The sequence below is a fragment of the Pinus tabuliformis genome, chromosome 2_2 (assembly GCF_031772625.1).
Source record: "Pinus tabuliformis cultivar Carrire ecotype Pingquan chromosome 2_2, CPIR1, whole genome shotgun sequence".
Taxonomy (NCBI): Eukaryota; Viridiplantae; Streptophyta; class Pinopsida; order Pinales; family Pinaceae; genus Pinus; species Pinus tabuliformis.
Window position 1 is genome coordinate 732255659 of NC_142300.1, and position 24057 is coordinate 732279715.

Below are 24057 nucleotides of genomic sequence, written 5' to 3' on the forward strand. Positions count from 1 at the left end.
CTGTCTCTTTTTAGACTCTCTTAAATTGAAAAGGACCGAGTTATCTTTTTCGTTAAACTCGTTAAAACAATAGTGACAAACTTGTCCATGCAGACAAGAGCGAGTTTCACTGTCACTAGGCTCGTTAAAACATAGCGACAGGTTTTCCCGAAGGGCAGATTATAGAACAAGCATATGTTATCCTCCTTAAGCTTGATAAAAATAAAGAGGTACTGGTCAGCAATGATTGGGGAAAAAGGGAAGAAACTTGAATAACTTCATTGGTAGCAGGTCGCTCTTGAACGTGACACTTTCACTCCATCACCATGATTGAGTCGGGTTGGGTTATTCCATTCACTGGTCATATCATCATTGGTCCTCCGTACCATCCATTTTGGGGTTAATTCTACCTATCCATTCCAGTGTCGTTGATATGTTCAAGAGAAGTCACTCAGAGAATTCACCAACCCAGCTAACGCCTCATCCACTGCAATACCTTCACTCTCCATTTTTCATGACTGCCACCCTAAACCTTGTATCATCAGATCATTTTCACCTCCACAAAATCATTTGCTCCGTTTTGTGTCGTAGATGTGGGATTCATTAAGGCCCTCCTACGACAGGTCACTTCTTGTCGACATCAGCTAATTATCCAAGAAGTTGACTTAGGAACAACCCTTTCAGTACTTTGAAGCTTGCATGCCTCAATGGCAAGTTTCTTACTTCCGGCGATAGGTTTGCATCAATGGACTTTGACCGAAATATTTTGCGTGGTGTTCAACATCGAATCATGTATTCACACCACGTGAATTGTACTGCAGTACCTTGAGGATCATCATCATTATCGGTGATTCCTCTCGTGCCTGTTAACAGCTTACATCATTGGCTGGTAATCAGGTGATGTCTTTCCATGTTCAACATCAGAACATCTTTTCACATGGATCGAATTGTACTTCGGGCAAAGATTGAATGAGTTTGAAGACCTCGGATCTAGTTTCATCCATCCGGGTTGCGATATATTCAAGAAAATAAAGACATCAAATGTACATCATTGCTGCACAGATAATCATCCAAGCTAAGGGATGATGGCTCTACCAGAATCATCAGTCTGCCACACAGACGATTGTCTATCCTATGTACATGAATATGAATTTATAAAGCTAAGCATGGGAATGCCCACCTTAGCTAGATCATGAAAATATTATGAAGATAATGTATTGTATTGTATCTTATTACAGGTCACCTTCCAGTTCGAAAAACCTCGGATCCTCATAATAAAGCATTTCACCCGACATTAGAAGATTTATGACCTCATGCTTTAGGGGGCAACTGTTATAGACATATTTGGGCACTGCAACCCCAATCACATATGTCAATAAACCAAGGGCTCTCAAACCTCTAAAAGTGTTGTTTCATACCCTAAAGGATCAAGGTCAACTGATTACATCATTTCCCATAAGTTCTCCCTGAAAAACTGCTCAGAACTGGTCAAAATTGAACCATACAGACTACTCCATGCTGAGTGTGCAATGCATCTCACCTGTTACACACGAGGGGTGCGATGCATACTGAAAATCCCTTCTGTAGGGTGCGATGAGCGAGAGCAGACAACTGGCAGAGGCAGTTTGCTAGGTGGAAACTCGAAGAATCTTCTAGAAGCTGCTCATATGACACTTGCCTCTCTGAATTCGCCTAGGGATGAGTAAGAGATCATGAAATCTCCAAGTGGAACCAAGAACTATCAGTGAAATGACACTAATCAAAATCCTAGAAGCTGACTCACTCTCCTACAAACATCTATATATGGATCCCTCATCCTAGATATCCAAAGGCTGGAATTTTGTAATTTGTAAGGAAGTGCTATTGGTTTCTCTTTGAGACATTGTATTGTTGGGTGATCTTGCTTTGTATGAGGTGAATAGGGCTTTCATGCTGGGAGGATGATATTGGATCAGATAGCTTGGTTGTAATCCTCTCTTCTACTACTTCTATCAATAAAGCTATTTGAGTTTTCCTCCATATACTTGTGTATCTCTGAATCTTGTATTTGTATATGCATTTGTATGGTTAATGTACATATGATCCTAAATTTTTTATGGTTATAGATCTCTATGCTTTGATGGTATTTTGTTGCTTTGACTCTACAGGTGTTCTTTGAAGCGGGACAAGTGAGAAAGGAGTGGCGAAAGCTCTATCAAAGGAGAGAGGAAACAAGTAAGGATACTAGTGAAAGACTGAGGTTGGTACTCTTTGATTCTCTCTCATCTATCTCTCATAAAGGAAAATACAACTTTAGTTTGTTTGTTTCTAAGATAGCTACCCACCTTAGTGGGACTAGCAGCTCTGAATGGACAGTAGTTTTCCCGATAACAATACTCCTCCACCATGGACTCAACCCAAACTGGTTGCTTCACTGCCTCCTCAAAGGAATGTGGCTTTGTCTCAACACATCCTCTCATAAGATCCATGTATCTAGTGTACCTCTCTCAAGTGACCTCCTCTACTTGTGTTGAGATATGGGTGCTCCCACATTCTCCCGTGCATCATGCAATAACTTGTCAGCCTCTCTGGTGTGTTTTCTCCCATCTCTAGAAGACTCTAACTGAGCGGATGTATCCACGCCTAGATCCTCTGCATGTGGCTTCTCCACATCAATCTAAGGCTCCTCAACCTTAGGAGCTCAAAGCTCCTCAACCGCATGTAGCTTAAGCTACCTCTCAAGGGAAACTCATATGGCCTTCTCCTCATCGAATCTGACATCCCTGTGAACCACTATTATCCTGGTGGTCAGCAAGTACACCCGATAGTTGTGAGGTGTATCAGTGTACCCCACAAATATCCCCAACTCTGCAGTCAGCTCAAGCTTCTTCCATGCATATTTGGTCACATGGCAATATATTGATGACCCAAAAATCCTGAAGTGACCAACATCTGGTCTCTTACATGAATAATCCTCCTCTGGTGTCTTCATCAAAAGAATCTGATGTGAGCTATGGTTTTGCAAATAAACCATTGTGTTGCATGCCTCAACCCATAAGTGTAGTGGTAGGCCCTGATCATGCAACATCATTCGTGTTTCCCTTATAATTCTTCTGTTCTTCCTCTGGGCCACCCCATTCTATTGTGGGTTATCGGGTGCCGTCAACTCCCATTTAATCCCTTCCGCTGCACAGAAGTTCTTAAACTCATTTGATGCATACTCACCACCGTTATCACTCCTCATATATTTAACCATCTTTCTAGAGTCTTTCACGAGCAATGCTTTAAATTCACAAAACCTTGGGAAAGTTTGATCCTTCTTGTCCATGAAAAATACCCAGCATTTATGAGAAAATTCGTCAACAAATATAACATAATACCTGTGTTTGGCCATGGATGTTATCAATAAAGGTCCACACACATCTGAATGGACTCACTCTAGAATTGCCTCTGCTCGACTGTATCTATCGTGAAAGGAAGCCTTGTTGTATTTTCCCAAAGTACACCCCTTGCATGTATCAACTTTCTCTAGCGTACTTTTGGGAAGACCATTAGAGATCTGCTACATGATTTTCAAAGCCCCATGATGCAAGTGACCCAAACGCTTGTGCCACAGCTCGCCAACATATTGGCTTTGCACCTTCTCTACTTTCATGCTCAAGGCAACACAATCCTCTACCTCCAACTTACAGATATTCTTAACTCGAATCCCTATCTTCTTTACTAGACTGGTGGCTATGTGTCAAAGGAATGCCTTGCCTTTCGAGAAAATCACATCATAGCGTCTATCCTCAAGCATGACAACTAATAGTAGTTTCTTCTTCAACCCGGGCACATACATAACATCTCTAAAGGTGAGAGGAGTACCTTGCTCCCTCTAAAAAGTAACTATTCCCAATCCAATAGCACTATACCTCTCGTCATCACCCATCTTGATATGCATATGGAGATCCTTCTCCTCCAGGTCATTGAACATTCCTTGTCACCAATCATGTGGAATGAAGCTCCACTATCAAGGTACCATACACTACCCATCATTGATGACACCATGCATGCAATGAGAGTAAAGTCAAATTTGAATTGAGAGGGCAAATCCTCACCCGCCACTCCTCCTTAGGACTTCTTCTTGGACTTCTTGAGTGGAGATTTTGTAGAAAAATGTCTCAGCTCATGAAAATGAAAGAACTTAACTTTCAACATGTCTTTCTTCTTACCTCCATGACAAGAATCCAATTTGGAATGGGACGCATTCCATTTACCTTTCCTTTCCATAACCACTAATACATAGTTTTCCTCATCATCAATATTTGATGAGGAACCATCTTTGGTGTTCCTTCTGATCTCCTCCTACATCAAATCCGACCACAGCCTTTCCCAATCTAGCAGCTTCTCCCTCCCATTGACAGAGTCCTGATGGCTATTCCAACTCTTGGGAAGGCCTAGGAGAGCTAGGCTCACCATATCATCCTCGGCAATGGTTATTCCAACACTTCCAAGATCATCACAATGGTGAGTGAACTTGATTAATTATTTTGGAATTGTCTCGCCTTTCTCCATCTCGATTTTTAGAAGTTTGTCTTTTAGTGCCAACTTCCTATCATCATTAATGTTATGGAATAGGCTTGTCAATCCTTTCCACATATCATATGGAGTTTCCTTCCCATGGAGACCCGAGACAATGTGGTCTTGAACTCCCTCAAGGATTATCCCCCTCGCCTTCGCCACACACTTCTTCCATTTGGCCAGATTCTTTGCATCCGATGCTACTAGCTTAGGAATTTCTTTCTCAATGAATTACTTGAGGCCATTATCCTCTAGCACATCCTCCATCCTATCCTTCTAGGCTATATAATTCGAGCTATCTTTCGAGGAATACTCGCACCTCAAACTATAAAAATCCATTTTCTGATACTGAAGTATGTATTGAAAATTCGAATTTCACCTGTAACCCAAAACTCAAAACTTTGAAATCTCCCCTAGTATACTATCTTCAGGTCTGATACCATGTAGATTTTCCTGTAGATTCATAGCTCATGTAATGTACTGAAACACAAGACAAGAATCTACTCTATTCTTTAAACAGCGGAAACCAATAGATCGATGGAAACAATAATCGACAAGAGGAAGATAATCAAAGACACATAACACAATTGTTTCTCTAGGGAAATCCACTACTCAAAATGTCGACTATCTATTTCATTAATCAGAAATTTGTGTGATAATACAAAGCTTGTTGTCACAAGAACAATTCCTGCACAATTATGATCAACTGTCTGCCTCATAGGCCCGCACTGACCAACACATAGCCAATTTTTGTTGCCTATTGAGTCCCTATTTCCTTTCACAATTCCTTAGAGTAATAGCCCATATTTAATTCGGAATTCGTTCTTCCATAACTATGCAATCCAAATCTAGGTCCTCTTTTGATTTCATGCATGATCTATACAACTCAAATCATTCTACAACTGATAGTACATTGTCACTACACTCTAGTCTCAACTGGGTCTTTTTTGAACTGACATGCATGATTTTCTCATTAGGGAATCTTCAGTTAGCTGGAGTAGCACTGAGGATGCACCAATGCACCAACTCACTACTAATCCTCTACTAGTTCCAGAAACAATTAGAACTATTTTAACTATGTATAACTCTGTCAAACTGAGTTATCTAATTACAACTCAAATAAACTCATCCTAGACCCCTAAAATTTAGGAAGAACATATACATGACTACAGAAAGACTTCCAAATCTAAATTTCTAAGGTAATTACTTTAATTAAACTTAATTAAATATTTACAAGTTTCTATGAGAATAGAATTCGATGTTAATTCATAGTTTAATTCAAGGACAAATTAAACTAGACTTTCTTGTTACCATTTCTCAACATTAGAGTGAACAAAACAATCATAAAATTGCTTCCTCCACCAAGAAATCACTTGAAGTTGCAATCAAATGTCTTTTATATGATAAGAAACCAAGCCAAATTAGAAGACTTTATGAGGCTACAAAATAAACACTCCCTCTGAAAAAGGAAGGTATTCTCCACTTCCCCTAGCTTGTCTCTATAAAACACAAACTACCTCTTTAGTAGAGGCTTGGTAAGAATATTTGCTACCTACTTGTCCCTGGAGATGTACTATAATCTCATAGTACCTCTTTTGACCTTGTCTCTAATCAAGTGGTATCTGATCTATGTATGCTTGGACCTATCATGAAACATTGAATTCTTAGATAGCTTAATGAAACTCCGATTGTCAGAGTGAGTCACAATGGGCCACCTCTCAAGAAAAAATATTGTGAGAATATTATGAACCCATATGGCCTCAAAATTCACTAGACTTGTTTCCATGTACTAAACCTCTTTTGAGATAAGTACCAATGACTGTTTCTTCCTGTTATACCATGAGATCATAACTAATCTAAGGTTTAAACAATAACTTGAGGTATTAATCCTATCCACTACACTCCCTATCTAGTTTGAATATGTGTATCCATACAAATCCACTCCATTAAATCTAACATACCTTGGTCGATACTCCATTGTACCATGAAGATATTTGAGCACATGCTTCACTACCAACAAATGAACCCTTCTTTGCTCCAACATGAACTCACTGAGTGTGTTCAAAACAAAACAAATAGCTGGCATAATGTTGACCGGGTACATCAATGACCCAATAAATTATGTATACAAGGTGGGATCTACCAAATCACCCTAAAAAGAACTTAGCTTCCTCAAATTGGTGATCATAGGTGTAGACATCAACCTACAATGCTCCATCCTGAATATCCTTAGAATCTCAATTGCATACTTTCCCTACCCTGGGAAAATATCTCCTAACTATTGTCACATGTCCATTCCCAAAATTTAATGTGTAAAACTAATTTCTGTCATCTCGAAATCTAAATCGAATTCCACCTTTCACATCCATGTGATCTTCTCCAATATTGTTAGAAAGAGATCAAAAACATAGAATACCAATATAAACATCTCACTATCAATAGGTGCATAGTATGATTTGGAGTTTACATCACTCTTGGTGAAGCCCAATCAAAGTTGGAACCCATCAGTATTGAAGTACCATGCACCAGGTTCTTGATTAAGTTTGTATAAGGTCTTCTACAATTTGCATACATGGGACTCCCGCTCATGCACCTCAAAGCCTTGTTCTTACTTAATATACACCTCTCCCGTAATTACCAAAGTGAGAAAGCCAATCTTCACATCCACCTAATGTATCCTCCACTCCATCTCTGAATTTATATAAATGACCACTTTGATAGATGAATATTTTGTGATAGGAGCAAATGTATCCTCGAAATCCACTCCCTCCTTCTGGGAGAACCTATTCGTTTTGAACCTCACTTTTTACTGCATGACACTCCCATTTATTTCATGTTTGATCTTATAAATCCATCAAGAAGTTACCACCAACTACCCTTTATGCCTTGGTATAATCTCCCAAACATCATTCCTCATGATGGAACTATACTTTTCCATCATAATATCCCTCCAAACCTGCTATTATGCTTCCTCCTCAAAGGTAGACGACTCAAACTGATTGATGTTACTCGTCAAGACCAAATAAATGGAAAATCTAGTTGGTGGTCTAATCTCCATAAAATATCTTCTAAGAGCCTATACATGTTCCTTAGAATCTCTCAATTTCTTCTCAACTGCTCTCATCCTCCTCCTAATAAATCTTAAACTAACTGTTAGCCCTAAAGTGCAGTGCTGACTTTCTAAAGGTCAAATGAGAATTCGAGATGCTTTGTTGTTCTTAAAAGGGTCCCACACGGGCCATTATTCCCCTTCTTCTATTACCTCGCTCACACTTTACCCTTTTTGTTTCCTAAATTAACCTTCAAATCTCGACAAAGCCCCTCTAACCTTAGCCCCAAGCGAATTAGCCAAAAACCCCCCATAAAACCTTACCCCTCTGCCAGGCGCACCCGTAGCACGATTCTCGGGGACACCTCATAATGTCGCTGCTCTCTGCCATTGATCTTTCCCCGCCGATCCAATGGCCCATGTCCCAATCGATACACCAACCTGTCTGACACTCCTCTGCCGTTAGATCACCCCCATCAGATCTAACCGTTAGCACCCATATCGCGTGGACAACAAGCGTGACAGGTACCCACCCGATGAGGGTAGTTTTTCTTTTTCCCCACTGCTACATGTCATCCCGTGAATGGAATCGGGTGAGTTCTGACACTTACTGCTTACCGCCTGATGCCCGCGCGATAAAAACCATTACCACTTAAATCAAACCACCCCACACGTTACCATCCATGCATCTCCGCCGCCCGATAACCGTCTGATCTACCTGCCTGAAGATCCAACGGCCCAGACATGTTCCGCTCCCACCATGACTGCTAGCCTCCAAAAATGATCTCCGCCGCACATCTCCTTTGATCTGACAGCCACCATTCACGATCACTCCAACATGCTCATCTGCCCATGCACTCCATACTCCACTCCCTGTCTGTTGCATGAAGGGGAAGATGGTTGACTTTGTTAGTCTGGTGATAATCTAACCATGAAACTAAATTAATAGAAGGCATGGCGAAGGGAGAAAAGGACACCGCACGACTCAAAACCCGAATTAAACAGGCATGGAGCTCCACGGCCATAATTAAGCCAACCACTTAGCAGGACAACGCAGTATCAAAATGGATTAAATGTTTTTGTGATGAAATGAAATTGCGTCCTGAAACGCAATCAGACAGTTAATGCCAGTTGGTGGTCAATTAAGACCCTCCATCCCTAAACGGCTAAGGGCCATTGTAATGACAGATTATAAATAGTCAGAAGAAAGATATAGTAAAGGTTGGAAATTGTCTTTTGGTTCAACTTTTGGAGACTATAGATATTCTGCAACTTGCAGTGTCTCATCTTCATTTTCAACAATGCAAGCTTCTTTTGTTGTTAATTGCTTAATGCCCATTTCTTCTTTGTTCTAAACTTGTGCCTAAAGTGTTGTATTCATGATTTCTTCTATATCTAATGCTAGATAACTGTCATCTTATCTCTGGATTAGATAATTGAATTTATCAGTGAGTAGGTCACTCAGGTTTCTTCTGGTATCTAATGCAAGATAACTATCATCTTATCTCTGCATTGATAGATTAGATTTTCAAGTTTCTTTACTAGTTGCAACTGGCCATCATACATTCTGTATGCATCTGCTGGTGTGGTTAGTATTCTTCGTCTATTCACCTAATTCCCAAATTGTTGAGCATTGGTGGTCTAAAGCCTTGTAGTCTGAGGGTGTTCATGCATGTGTGGAGTGAAAACATAGTAGAAGTGGTTATCTAGCTTGAACCAAACCATAACCCATCCCAATAAGTTCCTGGAACCATATTGAAGATTATATGTTACTAGGCATCTCCGAGCTACAACCTAGGAGAGTTTCTTAGAGACCTAACATAATTGGCGCCGTTGCCGGGGAGAGGAGATTGAAGCTCAGCGTCCCTGGGAAAATGACACAGATCCAGCTTTGATTATAGACAAAGTCTGGACACATTCTTGGTTGTAATCATCTATATGGCGACTCTACTGGAGGCCGAACCTCTTAGCGACTCCACATCATAGTTCTAGCTCAGTTTGTGAGACATACTCGGAGAAATCCTTAGAAATCACCAGCTGACCCAGTACATGACCCTGAGAAGATTATCAAGGAAATAAAGACATCACAAAAGGGAGCATCAGGATTAGGTAAACCTAAACAATCTTATGCATCTCTGCAAGAAAGGCTTGTAACAGAGCACATACATATTGAGAATATAGCCTCTAGCACTAGCAGTGAATGAAAATTTTCATAGATTCATAAAGCTCCTTATTCTTTAGGTCCTCCTTTGGTTTTCAACCCAAAGGAAACCTCCCCTCCTGTCCATCATATTCCTTTAACTCTGTCAGTCAATTCTCAACTCCCTACCTTTCAGACTGCCAACACTCTTCATCTACCCCAGTCATGGCAGGCCCATAAGCACCCACCAAAATGGAAATAATCATAGCTGCTAGGTATGGGCCCTTTGTCTTGCCTACTCCTTTGAATGCCATGCCTATAGGAGAATATTAGAAATACATGCCTAAGTTCACTGGGACAGAAGGAGTCATAGCAGAAGAACATCTTGAGTCTTTTTATAGCTATGCTGATAATCTAGACATTAGTGAAGATGATGTGTGGATGAGAGTATTTGTCCAAAGCCTAGATGAAGAGGCTAGAAAATGGTTCAGAGAATTAACCCCTAGGTCTATAATAGACATTGAGGCCGTAGATGATGTGTTCCTAAAGCATTTTGGAGATAAGAAAGATCTGCTCTACTATCATACTGAGTTTGGGAACCTGAAAAGGGAAAATGGGGAGTCACTTTCTAATTTCAATAAAAGTTTCAACCGCATGTACAACAAGATACCAACTGAAGTGAAACCTACTCCCACCTCTGCCAAGCTCACCTATGCCAATGCCTTTGATTCTGACTTCTGTCTACTATTGATGGAGAGAAGATGTGCTTCTTTGGCTGAGATGCAGGATGCAGCCTTGGAAGTAGAATCCAACATCTTGGCTGTAGAAAAACTCAAAGGACATGTCGATAGAAGGAGACAGAGGGGTGAATCTTCCTCATCTTCAGACCCCAAGATCAATAAAATGACCAAGACGATAGAGTCATTGGCCTCTGAAATCTCCAAGCTGAAGGTTGAATAGCATTCAGGGAAAGTAAAGGCTCCCAATACATTTGCTCCTAGAAACCCAAATCCATATAGGAGAGCAAATGAACAATTGCAGGTCATGCAAAGGGTCAAAGAGGCCAGTGAAGAACAGAAGGTTAAGACTCCTTTCTAGAATGTAGTTATGGAGGAGGAGCAATTTGATGAAGAGGACGAGATCCACTGCATGGAAAATAAAGGCAGTGCTTCCTATTTGACATTAGCTGCTTGTGAGGAGTCATTACTCAAGGACCAAACTAGCCAAGAGTGGGACAGAGAAGCTGTTCTGCAAACTGAAAATCAGTAGAGATATAACTTGAGGTCAAGGATGAGTAATGTCAAAGAAATCCCTGTCCAAAGAGCCATTGTCCCCACAGAGCAGTAGGCTAGCAAGCAAAAGCGACCAGCAGTTGATCCCGTCATCCTCAAAGCACCAGCTCAAGAGGTAAGAGGCCCTAACAAGTCCCCTTCCTCTTTCAATTTTGAATCAGAAGTCCAGAAGTTGAAAATATATGTACCTCTGATAGAACTAGTAAAGAATGAGGCCTTTAAGAAACCCATCCTTGATGCCCTTGAGCTCAAAGCCACACAAGCATCAAATGACTCTGTCAATTTTCAAGATGAAAAACCTGTAGTTGTCCTTAGCCCAATGACTGAACCTACTGATGACAATTCCCCATCATTTTATGTCTCCTCGACCATTCATGACAAAATCCTCCACAATTTCCTACTGGACACAAGCGCCAGTCATAACCTAATGCCCAAGGCTGTCATGGATGAGTTAGGCGTTGATATCACTAGACCTTATCATGACTTGTTCTCTTTCGATTCCAGAAAAGTGAAATGTCTAGGGTTGATCAAAGACTTGGCCATCACCTTATCTCAGCTGCCAAAGAAGAGCATGATGATGGATATTATAGTAGCAGATGTCCCTCCTAAGTTTGGCATGTTACTTTCCAGAGGATGGATTAATAGGTTGGGTGGGAAATTGCAGAATGACCTGTCCTATGCCACTGTCCTGGTTTTTGGGGGAGAAAGCAGAAGGTTATACAGGGAAGCCCAGTTGGCATATATCATCAGTGATGAAAAGAATCCCACTAATCATCCCATTTATGCTGTGGACACTGATTTTGGAGCATGTATTCTCCAAATTGAAGAATCTCAACTAGCCTCAGTGCAGCTCAAGAAACCAGTATGCCAGGTCATGGGGAAGGAAGGGCCACAGATTTGGGATATGTTCTTTGATGGAGCTTTCTCTAGGGAAGCTGCAGGAGCAGGTGTAGTGCTGGTATCCCCAACACACGAATGCATACATCTATCTTTCAAGTTGACTTTCCAGGTCACCAACAATATAGAAGAGTATGAGACTTTTATATTAGGCTTAAATGCTGCTAAAGAAATGGGAATCGGAGACATAAAGGTGTTTGGAGATGTCAATCTCATCATTCAACAAGTGAACAAAACGTTCCATGCAAAGCACCCAAGTCTAAAAGCATATAGAGATGAGGTATGGAGGCTCAAATATTCTTTTAGTAGCTTTTGTATCTCATATATTCCTAGAGTCAAAAATTAGCTTGCTGATTCCCTTGCTGTGTCTGCTAGCATGTTCATCCCTCCCATGCCCCCTAAATTGACTTATGAAGTTCAGGTAAAATATAGACCATCTCTGCCTGATAATGTCAAATACTAGAAAGTTTTTGGGGATGATGATGAAGTCAATAGGTTTCTGCAAGTTATTGATGAATTCTCTAACATGCAAATTGATCAAGCAAATGAAGCCATGGAGGAATGTCATTAGTCCCAACTAGGAAACAAAATTGGTCAGGATAGCATTGTACAGCTGCCTAGTAACCATATACCTAAAGGGTTGGTGCCTCTAGAGAAGCTCTTTGACCATAATGATGTACCCTATAAGACTGCCCAAAAAGAAAATAATTTTGTAGTCCATAGGCATAACATAGGGAGTCCAGATCATCCAAAGTATATAAATCTGTCCACCCATTTGTCTGCTGCCCAAAGTTCTGAATACTGCACCCTAATGAAGAAATTTGTCAATGTCTTTGCCTGGGAATACAGTGACCTTAAGACTTATGACAAAAAACATCATTCAGAATAAGATCCCACTGGAGAAAGACACCATCCCTTTCAAGCAGAAGCTGAGACCCATAAACCCTCTGCTACTCCCTTTGATTGAAAAGGAAATTAAGAAATTGTTGGTTGCCAAGATCATAGTTCCCCTGAGGTATTCGAAGTCGGTAGCCAACCTGGTAGTTGTGAGGAAGAAAAGTGGGGAAATAAGGTTGTGTGTTGACTTCAGCAACCTGAACAAATGCTCTAAGACAACTATCCCTTGCCGAAAATGGAACCTTTGCTGCAGAAAGTTTCAGTGGCTAGAGTCATGTCTTTCTTGGATGGATTTTCAGGTTATAACCAAGTTGTTGTACATCTAGAGGACCAAGAAAAGACTTCCTTCACCACTCCTTGGGGCACTTTTATGTACTCCAAGATTCCTTTTGGACTGATGAATGTTGGGGCCACCTTTCAGAGGGCCATGGATATAGCTTTTGTGGGAGAGAAGGACAAGTTTTTCCTAGTTTACCTAGATGATATAACATTTACTCCAACAGTCATCAGGATCATCTGCAGCATTTGAGGAAAGTGTTTCTTAATTGCAAAAAGTTTGGGATTTTAGTAAATCCTAAGAAGTCACAGTTTTCTCTAGAAGAAGGCAAGCTCTTAGGACATATCATTTCTGCTGCAGGTGTCAGGATTGACCCAGAAAGAGTCAAAGCAATACAGACATTGTCTATTCCAAGGTCAAAAAAGGACATTCAATCCTTTTTGGGCAAGATCAACTTTGTGAGGAGATTTATTCCCAATTTTGCAGAACTAGTGAAACATATCACCTCCATGCTGAAAAAGGGATCAGAGATTAAATGGACCAATGCAGCAAGAAAATATTTTGAAGCCATCAAAAGAGCTATTATGGAAGCTCCCACTCTAATCAGCCTAGACTATAACAAGGAGTTCCATATCTTCTCTTTTGCTTCCTGTGACACCCTTGCAGCAGTCTTGTTGCAAAGAGATGATGAAGGTACAGAGCACCCAGTGGCCTTTTTTAGCAAAAATTTGAGGGATGCTGAACTAAGATATGACATTATTGAAAAGCGGGCTTATGCTCTTATTAAGTCTTTAAATTCATTCTGAATCTACATTCTGCACTCCAAGGTGATTGCCTATGTACCCTCTACCTCAGTAAAGGATGTCCTAACACAACCAGATGTTGATGGAAGAAGGGCTAAATGGATTGCAAAGCTCATTGAGTTCAACATAGAATTGAAGCCCACCAAGGTTGTCAAAGGCCAGGGCCTTGCTCAGCTAATGGCTGAAGAAAATTGCAGAATGCTGGACATAAATTGCATGAGTGCAAATTCAGATGTCGGACAGAGAGGGGAAGAAACAGTGGAACAAGGGCAGAATCAGTCTTTGGCTGAAAATATGGCTTCTTGCAAATGGTATTCTCAAATATCTCACTTTTGTTGAAGCTAGAAGTTCCTCCAGGCCTTAGTTCAAGCCAAACCAGGACCATTAAGCTCAGGGTAGCCAATTTTTGTATTAATAAAGACCTGCTTTATTGGAGGGACCCATCTGGAATCCTCTTAAGATGCCTAGACAAGGAAAAATCTGTGGAATTTGTTAGCGCTCAAATCTGCCTCAGGCTGAGGAAAGCAAAACTCAAGGCAACATCAAGGCTAGCGCTACGAGGATAGGAGAGGGCTCTCTCCAGGTCTATCTTGGCAAAAGGTCTTCAAAGGGGCTGAGATGACTCAAAATTAATACTGATTTTAGGCTAGTAAAGAGATAGGAAAGTTAGATTTAGATTTTTGAGTTTTTTGTTGGAGAAACGGGAAAACCAATTTTGGATCCGGGGATTGAGGTCATATCTTTGCAGAATTCGAGTTGGGGTGAGGTAGGCAGTAGTCTTGATGCTTTTAATCAGGTGTATAGATGGATCAGAATGATAAGGAGCTGAAGAGGGCAAAGGAGAACATGGATCCTCTCCAAACTGGCGAAAACATGTAAAACTAAACAATTTAAAGGAAGAGCATTGTAAACAATGAATTCAACCTCATTTACTCATTCATTTAGTTTCAGAAGCATAAGAAGGGAATGGCATACATTTAAACATGAATAAACTTACAATAACTGAGAAATAACACCATCAAGAACTGAAAGCCACAAGAATCCCAACAGGTGCTGCAAAACCTCTGATCTTTCCTTAGCCAAAATATGAAAAATATGTACAATAGTGTGCCAAAATCTTCCCAAGAGTCCATCCTCTGCTACTGACTAAAAATTTACATATATAGATCAAGCCAACCCATTCCCTAACCTCTAGGGGTCGATCTCCTCCTTCTAGGAGCCGTTTGAACAAATTCTAAACATGGAGCAAGAATCTAGGTGACCAAAACAACCTGCCTCTAAAAAGAAGGAAACTGGTTCATTACATTAAATTTTTGCCATTTTGTGAATGAATCATCTAGAATAAGGTAAATAAGTGCCAAGTTACCTCATACACATCAAATTACATCATGTTAGGTCACAAATCACATCAAGGAGTGAAACTGGTGAAAACTGGCCGAATTCCTGAGCTGGAGGATGAAAATTTGGCCAAAAACCTCTATGCATAGCGCCCTGATCTCTATGCATAGCGCACCTTTCAGCCTATTTTTTGGGCACTTATCGACATCGAAATCAAGCTCACAATAGCTGGTTGGAAAGCTCTGGATGTCTACTATCCAGCCCAAGTGGAATTTCCCAATTTGGAGCTCATTTGCCCCCTCAAAATTGCACTCTCCCATAAGTACTTCCTGCTATTGCAAAAGGTGGCAGTGAGGTGGTTTTCATGGTGTTTTTAGGCCTTTTGATCATCCAGAACTTGATGAAATGCCTCGGCAATAACTGAGCATGCATAAATTACCATGACAAACCCAAAAATACAAAGTTTTCGTTCAGCAAGTGTCCCAATCAAAAGCGAGCACGTCGACGTGCTACTCGTACAGCTGAAAAAACTATTTTTGGGACCAAAAATTTGAAAATGACAAAAATTTCTCCGAATTTGCTCAAATTTGGAGCGAAGACCCTCCATCATGTATCATGTTCAGCCAGTGAAGCCTCGGCCAAAACTCGAAGTGGATCTAGCCTCTTTCACCGTTTTAGTGCTTTGCTCAACCTCCTTTTCAAAATCTTCATTTTTGCTTTGCCAACATGCATGCGAGCCCAATAATGATATTTCATGTGACGAAGCATGTCTTTGTCTCTATTGGCCTTTGCCAAAAACTCCTCCAAATGTCGATTGAATTTCTCAAGCCAAAATTGCCGCTAAACAGGTGTCAAATCGCCAGGTCTTTTTCGGCCCAACCTTTGGTCTTCACGGATTTGTCGCAGCTCTATAAGTGTATGGTCATCCTCTAGCTTCTTATTGCGCTACTCCAAATATTTGATCAGACATTCTGCCTTCAATAACTTCTCATTCATGCTGTCAATCTCGACCTTCTGCTCTTGGACGATCTCTTTCAGTTTCGAGCTAGGAGGGCTCCTATCCACATCACTCAATGCAACATCAACATCATGACCACCTGAATGACCCTCCTCATATATTGACCTCTTGCCTCTGTCCTGAACCTGTACCTGTACTGAAGAAGAAGACGAGACCCCTTCCACACCATGTGGAGATAGTACTCGTCGTGTAGCTGCAAATAAGGCCCTGTGGCCTCGCTGATATGTCACATACACTGGAGCATTGACATGCTCGGTCTCAGGAATGTCAAACTGATGTGAAGGCTCTCCCTCATCATGAACTATCTCTGGAGGTGGCTGTGGCGCTGTGAAAAAGTCATGAGAAATAAAATCCTCCCAAGTAATTCCCTGCTGTGCCAACTGATGAACCACTACGATCTTGATCAGCGCATAATGATAAATACTTCTATGCTGCTGTGTTGGGATCTTCTTTTGTACAAGAAACACCATCCTCTCTATGTTGCGATACATGAAGTATGGAATGTTCATCATACGTACCCTCGTAAAATGCATCAACAAATGGACATGGTGCGCATAAAGACGCGAGAATCTGCCCTCACAACTGAAATACCGAATGATGAGTTTCATCAAAGGTGCATACTCATCACTCAGGTATTGGAAAGGAAAAACCCTGCTCAGGTGCCTCATATACCCAGGTTTGATATATGGCTCACAGTAGGATTTCTCTAACTGCTGACGCTTATTCCATTTCTCTCCAATATTTGGTATCCCAGTGGCCTCTGCAATAGTCTCTGGTGACAAAATGAAATCAACTCCGACGAGGTTTCCATGGCCATCATGTAAATGTAGAAAAACAAGCGAGCTAGTTCACGATGATGCTGGATTTGTGAAATTATCTCACAATAGTGATAGCATGACTGATAGTGAAAACAATCCATTGCAAGCGGGCAAGCCTGCAATTGAACTAAAGAAGTAGGCTCTTCCCTGAGATGCTTACCACCTTTGCCACCTCTGCGAGGCCTCCGTGGCACATTACCATCTGTTGTGGAATCACTGTCATTCTCCTGCTCATAAACTGAATCTGTGTCTGACATGGCTCTGAAAACACAATGTCTGCAATATGTATGTTGATATAGGGGTGGTGAAATCAAAATTTCAATGCATACTCAAAACCCAAATATGTTTACCACAGCATCATAAGAACCAAGCCATAAAGGTAATAACTCTGTTTCAGTGTATTGGCATAAAACAGTCACTGTTTTGATGACAAGGACAGTTTTGACAAATGAACAAAAGTGTAATGTGCACCCTTTGTGATGTTGGCTAAAACTTGACAAATGAGTATGGGACTATATTTCACCAATGGAGAATGGGAAAATCTTCACAAAGCAACCCACATGTCTTTAAAAAACCCTAAGGATTGATTTTGGTATAAGCATAAGGTTTCACTTTTCTACACCCAACATATCAAATTTCCCACCTTAAACACTCTACAAACATTTTAAAATTGAGTGAGCAGCCATGAAAAACCTACTTCCAAGCTTTGGAGTCAATTTGGCAAGATCTGGTCGCATTAACAATATTTTTTTGGGTGCTGTGACTATGTAGGTAGCGCACGAACCCAATGCGTAGCGCACGCTGTGTGCGTAGCGCCTGTGGTTTTTTACACTGGCTGCTGAGGCGCAGTGCGTAACGTGCACTATGTGCGTAGCACACACCTTGTATGGGTAGCGCACGCCTCCAAAATGCTGTCCACGGGTATGAAACATGGCTTCGGCCTTCCAAAAGCTCAAACACGATTTTGTCTTGGGATTTTTTGAATAAATGAACTTGTTTGCCCCTTTTGTATGTGAACCAAATATCTTATCAAATCAGGTTTGATTTAAATTTGTTTCATTACCCACTTTATAATGTTTCAGCACTTTTTCACCTTTGGTATTTTAATACAATACTGCTCTTTGACTTTCTCTTTCTTTTCTGAGTTTTGGACTTATAATACTTTGTTGATTTTTGCAGGGATCCGGCATTTTGGCTTTGGAAAAGATCAGAGGCTTGTTCTGAAACTTTTTTGGGATAAAACAAATGCAATTATTTACAATTTTGAGTTCCAAAACAGAGTTTTGGACTAAAAATGTTTTTAAATGCTTTCTGAGAAAAATATTAAATGAGAATCTTTTGAAATCAACCTCATGGCCTGCGGGCTTTTATTATGTGTATGCAAATGACTGAAAACCCTAGACTCTAGGACTAAAGACCTTTTAACGAAACTAACCTTTTATGATGATGAATGCAATGATCATATACTTTGGTGATTTTTGAGAAATTTTTGACTAACCTTGCAGGGACAAGAATGAGGAAACACAAGACAACCAGACCCCCTCGTCAGTTAATGGCATGCCCCTAGTGAAATGAAACGAATTGGAATGAGTGAGACACCTAAAAGTGATATGCAAAAGCGAAAAGATCTCTGATGGAGGGCTGTAAGGGCCGACTCTAACATTGGCTCCAATGGGGATGGTGGCTCCTTGGAGATGCCAAGAACGGCAGATCTCTGGGAGAGCAGACCAGTGCCTTCATCCATTGGGTGATGGAGTCATTATTTCAACAATTAACACAAAACTTTGACACATTTATTGACCGCAGATTAGACTGAAAACTGAATACAACTCTGACAAAACTGACTCGATTTAAAATTGAAATGACTGATAAAACTGACTCGACAAATCTCAAACCAACTAATCTTCATCTCTAGAATTATAGCCTTCGTTGCAGACCCCAGACTGAAGATGAGAGATCAGTACACACATGCAATAGAACAGAAGTAAAACGATATATATAATGATGATGAAATGAGCAAAAAATACTCAGAAGTGATATCACTTTAGCAGCTGACCGTTGATCGGCCCTCCAGGACAATCATCTCCATTCATTTCCTTGAGAAGAAAAGCGTTTTTACCACGATATGCTGCAATCTTATAAGGACCCTTCCATAAATTTTCAAATTTGCCGTGCTTACCTTTATCTTCATTCCGGGCATCCCACTTCAAAACTACCTCATCCAGCTAAAACTTATATGTTTTTGCCTTCCTATCATAAATCTTCTTTATGCGCTCCTGCAACTTGAAAGTATTTTGAAATACTTCCTCTCGTGTTTGTTGTAAATGAATCATCTGATTAATCCTCCTCTGCATGGGATCTTCCTCACTACCAGCTTCTTGAAGCAATTTGACTACTGGAATAGCAAGCGAAGTAGGAAAAATCATGTCTGTCCCGTACACCAACTCGAAAGGAGACATGCCAATAGACTTTTTCTGACTTACCCTATCAGCCCACAGTGCATTCATTAATTTCTTGTGCTAGCCCTTTTTATTGATTTCCAACAACTTTTTAATGATATTTACCAAGGACTTATTTGAAGATTCCGCCAACCCATTTCCTTGCGGATGATAGGCGGTCGAATGCCCCAAGCTGATATTGTACTTATAGCAAAATTCAACCATTCTCTTCGACTTGAATACCGCTGCATTATCTGTGATTAGCTTACTAGGACACCCAAAACGTGACAAAATATTATTTTCAAGAAAAGAGATAATTACCGCATGCGTGGCTTGGCAGGTGGGAATTGCTTCGATCCATTTTGTGAAGTAGTCTGTAGCTGTCAATATCCATCTATGCTATCGTGACGATGCCGAATGGATTTCCTCAATGAAATCCAAGCCCCACTGCTAAAATGGTGCACTAACTTCAATTGGTTTGAGAGGCAAAGGCTGTAGTTTCTACTTCCCTTCAAAAATTTGGCATTTGTGACAATTCTTAACAGCCTTATATACATCTGAAAATAACGAAGGCCGATAAAAACCTACCCTTAGAATCTTATTCGCTGTGGTTTTCCAAAACAGATGACCCCCGCAGTCACCCCTATGAAAATCTTCCACAACTCGTTTGGCTTCCTCCTCTACCAAACAATTCAACAACATTCCACCAGGGTCTTTCCAATACAATGCAGAATTGAGTATGAAAAATTTGGCAGCTTTCAATTTCAATGTTCTACTCTTATTTCTAGGCATCCCAGGAGGTGAAGACAAATTTTGAAGTACATATATAATGTCAGCATACCAAGGGGAAGAAACAAAAATATCAGATACCTAATTTACCGAACTCTCCTCATCTTCATCGGACATAGCAGCAATCAAATTTATATCCAGAACATGCAGATTTGTTTCAGCCATTAATTTGGTGAGTCCTTGTCCTTTGATCAGCTTGGTTGGTTTAATCTCCACATCATACTCTAACAATGCAGCAATCCACTTACCCCGCCTTCCTTCTGGATCTACCTGGACCAAAACATCTTTTACTGCTGCGTTAGGAACATATGCTATAATGTGGGAATGCAATATATACACATGGAAATCTTTCAAGGCCTTTACAACCGCAAGTGCTTGTTTTTCAATAATGTTGTATTTCAATGCTTCGTCCCTTATAATACGACTAAAAAAGGCAATGGGCTTCTCAACTCCATCCCTTTTTTGAATTAGTACAACTGCCAAAGTGTGCTCAGAAGCAAATGAAAAAAAAATGAAGTCCTATGTGTAGTCCGGGCTAATTAAAGTAGGGGCTGAAGAAAGAGCTAACTTTACCAAATTGAATGATTTGACTGCCTCTTCTGTCCACTTTAAATGACTATCCTTTTTCAGCATGTTCGTGATTTCTCTAAGATGATCGGCAAGATTTGGAATGAAACGACGCAGAAAATTTAGTTTGCTATTAAATGACTGTATTTCTTTCTTGTTCCGGGGTTGTTCAATCTGCTGGGTGGCCTCAACATGTGCAGGGTCCACATGAATGTCATCTTTTGATATGATGTGGCCAAGGATCTTGCCTTCATCCATGGCGAAAAGGCTCTTTTTTGGATTGAGCGAAATGCCATATTTGCTGCACTTTTGGAAAACAATTTTCAAATGATATAAATGCTCCTCATCAGAATTTGAAAACATGGTTAAATCATCAAGGTAAACAACCAAAAATACATCTTTCTCGCTGGCGAAAGCCATGTCCATTGCATGTTGAAAAGTGGCACCTGCATTCTTCAAACCAAACGGAATTTTTGCATAATGAAACGTTCCCCATGGAGTGGTGAACGCAGTCTTGTCACGATCATCTTCATGCACTAAAATTTGATTGTAGCCTGAATAGCCGTCGAGTAGTGACATCCTTGATGCTCCAACTACTCGCTGCAATATATGGTCCATTTTCGGCAGTGGATAATTATCTTTTAAGGACACCTTATTCAAATTTCTGAAGTCGATACATAAACGGATCTCACCGGTTTTCTTTCTTACGGGTACCAAATTTGATATCCAATCGGAAAATCTGATAGGCACAATGATTCCTGACTTATACAACCTATTCACCTCTTTTTCTATTGATGGCAGCAGCTTAGGATTGATTCTCCTCAACTTTTGACAGAAAGGCTTCTGATTTGGTTTTATAGGGATAGTATGTTGAATGATATTAGTGTCATATGTTTTCAAATCTGAGTAATCCCAAGCAAAAGCATTAGAAAATGAAGACAACAATCTGACATACTCTTCCTTTACCTTTGGTGATAATGACTTTGATAGCTTTACCATCTTGGGATTCTCAGCTGTCCCAATGTTTACCTCCTCAACACATTTTTCAGTCGGTCTCAATGTCGGTTTGCGGGCTACATCGTCTTGTTCAAACAACTCCTCCAAAGGAATCAATCCCTTAGGAATAATGTTATCTTTAAGTTGCAGCACTTCCATTTGATTTACTTGTATATCAACATTACCATCATCATGTTCTGTATCTATGGAGGTGTCTTTAAACTTACCCTTATTCTGCAAAAAATCATTAATCTCTTCATCATCCTGAAAGACTTGCCAACATCGTTGATTGTCTGGAACGGTGGGGCGGTGTTTCACATGAATCTCGAATTTGTTGTTGGAATTCATTGGAATTTTTAAATTACTTACTGCCTTAGCCAGTCCATCAGCAACACCATTTTGTATGCGAGGCACACACGTCAAAGTATGATCAGAAAAGAGTTTCAAAATATCTAAAACTGCATTTCGATATGCCCTCATGCGAGGATGCTTGGCTTGAAATTCACCCTTCACCTGCTTTATCACCAACTCTGAATCACCATATACTGCAATTCTTTTTGCTTTCAGCTTTCTAAGAATCTTAAGGCCAGCAATGAGAGCCTCATATTCCGCTTCGTTATTAGAACAGTCAAATGCTAGTTTGTAGGAACATATTCTCACCTTGCTTGGAACCTTATCTGGAGCGGAAAATGGACTTCGAATCCACACACCAATTCCAGCACCGTCACTACCTACTGCGCCATCAAAATCCATGGTCCAAAGACCATCTTCATCCTCCTCCAAGTGCTGAAATTGTGTTAGCTCTGTTTTTCTTGTTTGTTGCCCATTATTTTCAGCTGATTGCTCCATAGTAACTTGCTTTTCCCTTCTTTCTTTCTGCAGAACTTCTCTAAAATTCTCATTGATTTTTGGTATATCTTCTACCTGAACTAATTGACTATCTATATCATTAAAACTATCAGCAAACAAAACAAACGACTCCAAAGCTGTATGTACATAGTTTACAGGATGATTGATTAGTTTCTCTTTGCTTGTTATCATGTATTTAATCTTCTGCTCTCGATATAGCTTTCTCATTTGACCGAAGACTAGAATTGTAGCATAAGAAAAATCTAACTGTAGTGTACCTTTCAAATTAGCCCCCCAAGATCTTGAAAGCAGCATACCAAAACGCGGAGGAATGTTTGCCACAACCACATCCATCAAGACATTCTTAGCTGGAATTTTATCTAAGCTTACCACCAAATCCTTGATCAGTCCGCTACACTTTACATGGCTGGAATCAAATGAATACAAATCATGGTATTTTCTTGTAATATCTAATCCCAACTTTTCCATGATTGCTTTTGGCATCAAATGTGCGAAGCACCCGAATCAAACATTGCATTGTGTAATACATATTCATGCAACCTCAAACTGATATAAAAGGGAGGAACATCACTGTCAGGAGACTCACCATCTAAAGCAAGCCCAAAAATCAATTTTGGCTGATCATCTTCAACATTTACCGTGTCAAACATTGGATCAAAATTTAGAATTTTGGAGACTTGACCTCGGTAGCTGTTGTTCTTCATGTTTTTAGTCAAAGGAATAGACACTTTCAGTTTTGAAATTTCATTTTCCAAACTAAATGCCGAAACTCTTTCAACCTCTTTGATCGGAACTTCTCTTTTTTCAGCTTTATCCCTCATTGTGTTTGGTGGCTGGTTTACCTTGTCTACTGATGATGATTTACTAGCTGCGGGATCAATTATCTATTTTCCTTTCTTCTGTGGTACAGGTGAATCATTTTTTGCTGAAATCTCCTTCTTCTTTTGAAAGGGGTTTATGGGCACATCTCGATTTCTTATTGAGTATTGCTTCTGTTGGGTAGACAAAGCATTCATGTATCCTCTTTGGTACTCCTTCGATTCTTCTTCAAGTGCTGCATCATTTGATAGAATAAAATCCTCATCTTTGTGTGTGACGGAGATTTCCACATATTCTTCCTCTACCGTGACGTAGATAGGAAGATCATCAGGAGTAAAGAAATGGTTTTCCTCCCCTACAGTATCACCATCATCATCAGATTCTTGACTAACAAAATTTTGCTGAAGAGGAGTCTTTACCTGCTGCTGAACTACCGGCTCTTGTGTTCTTTGTTCACGCTGCTTAATTCTGAATTGTGGCTGCTGCTGACCACGGAAATTGGGATTGCGGATCTGCGGTTCCGGCTTG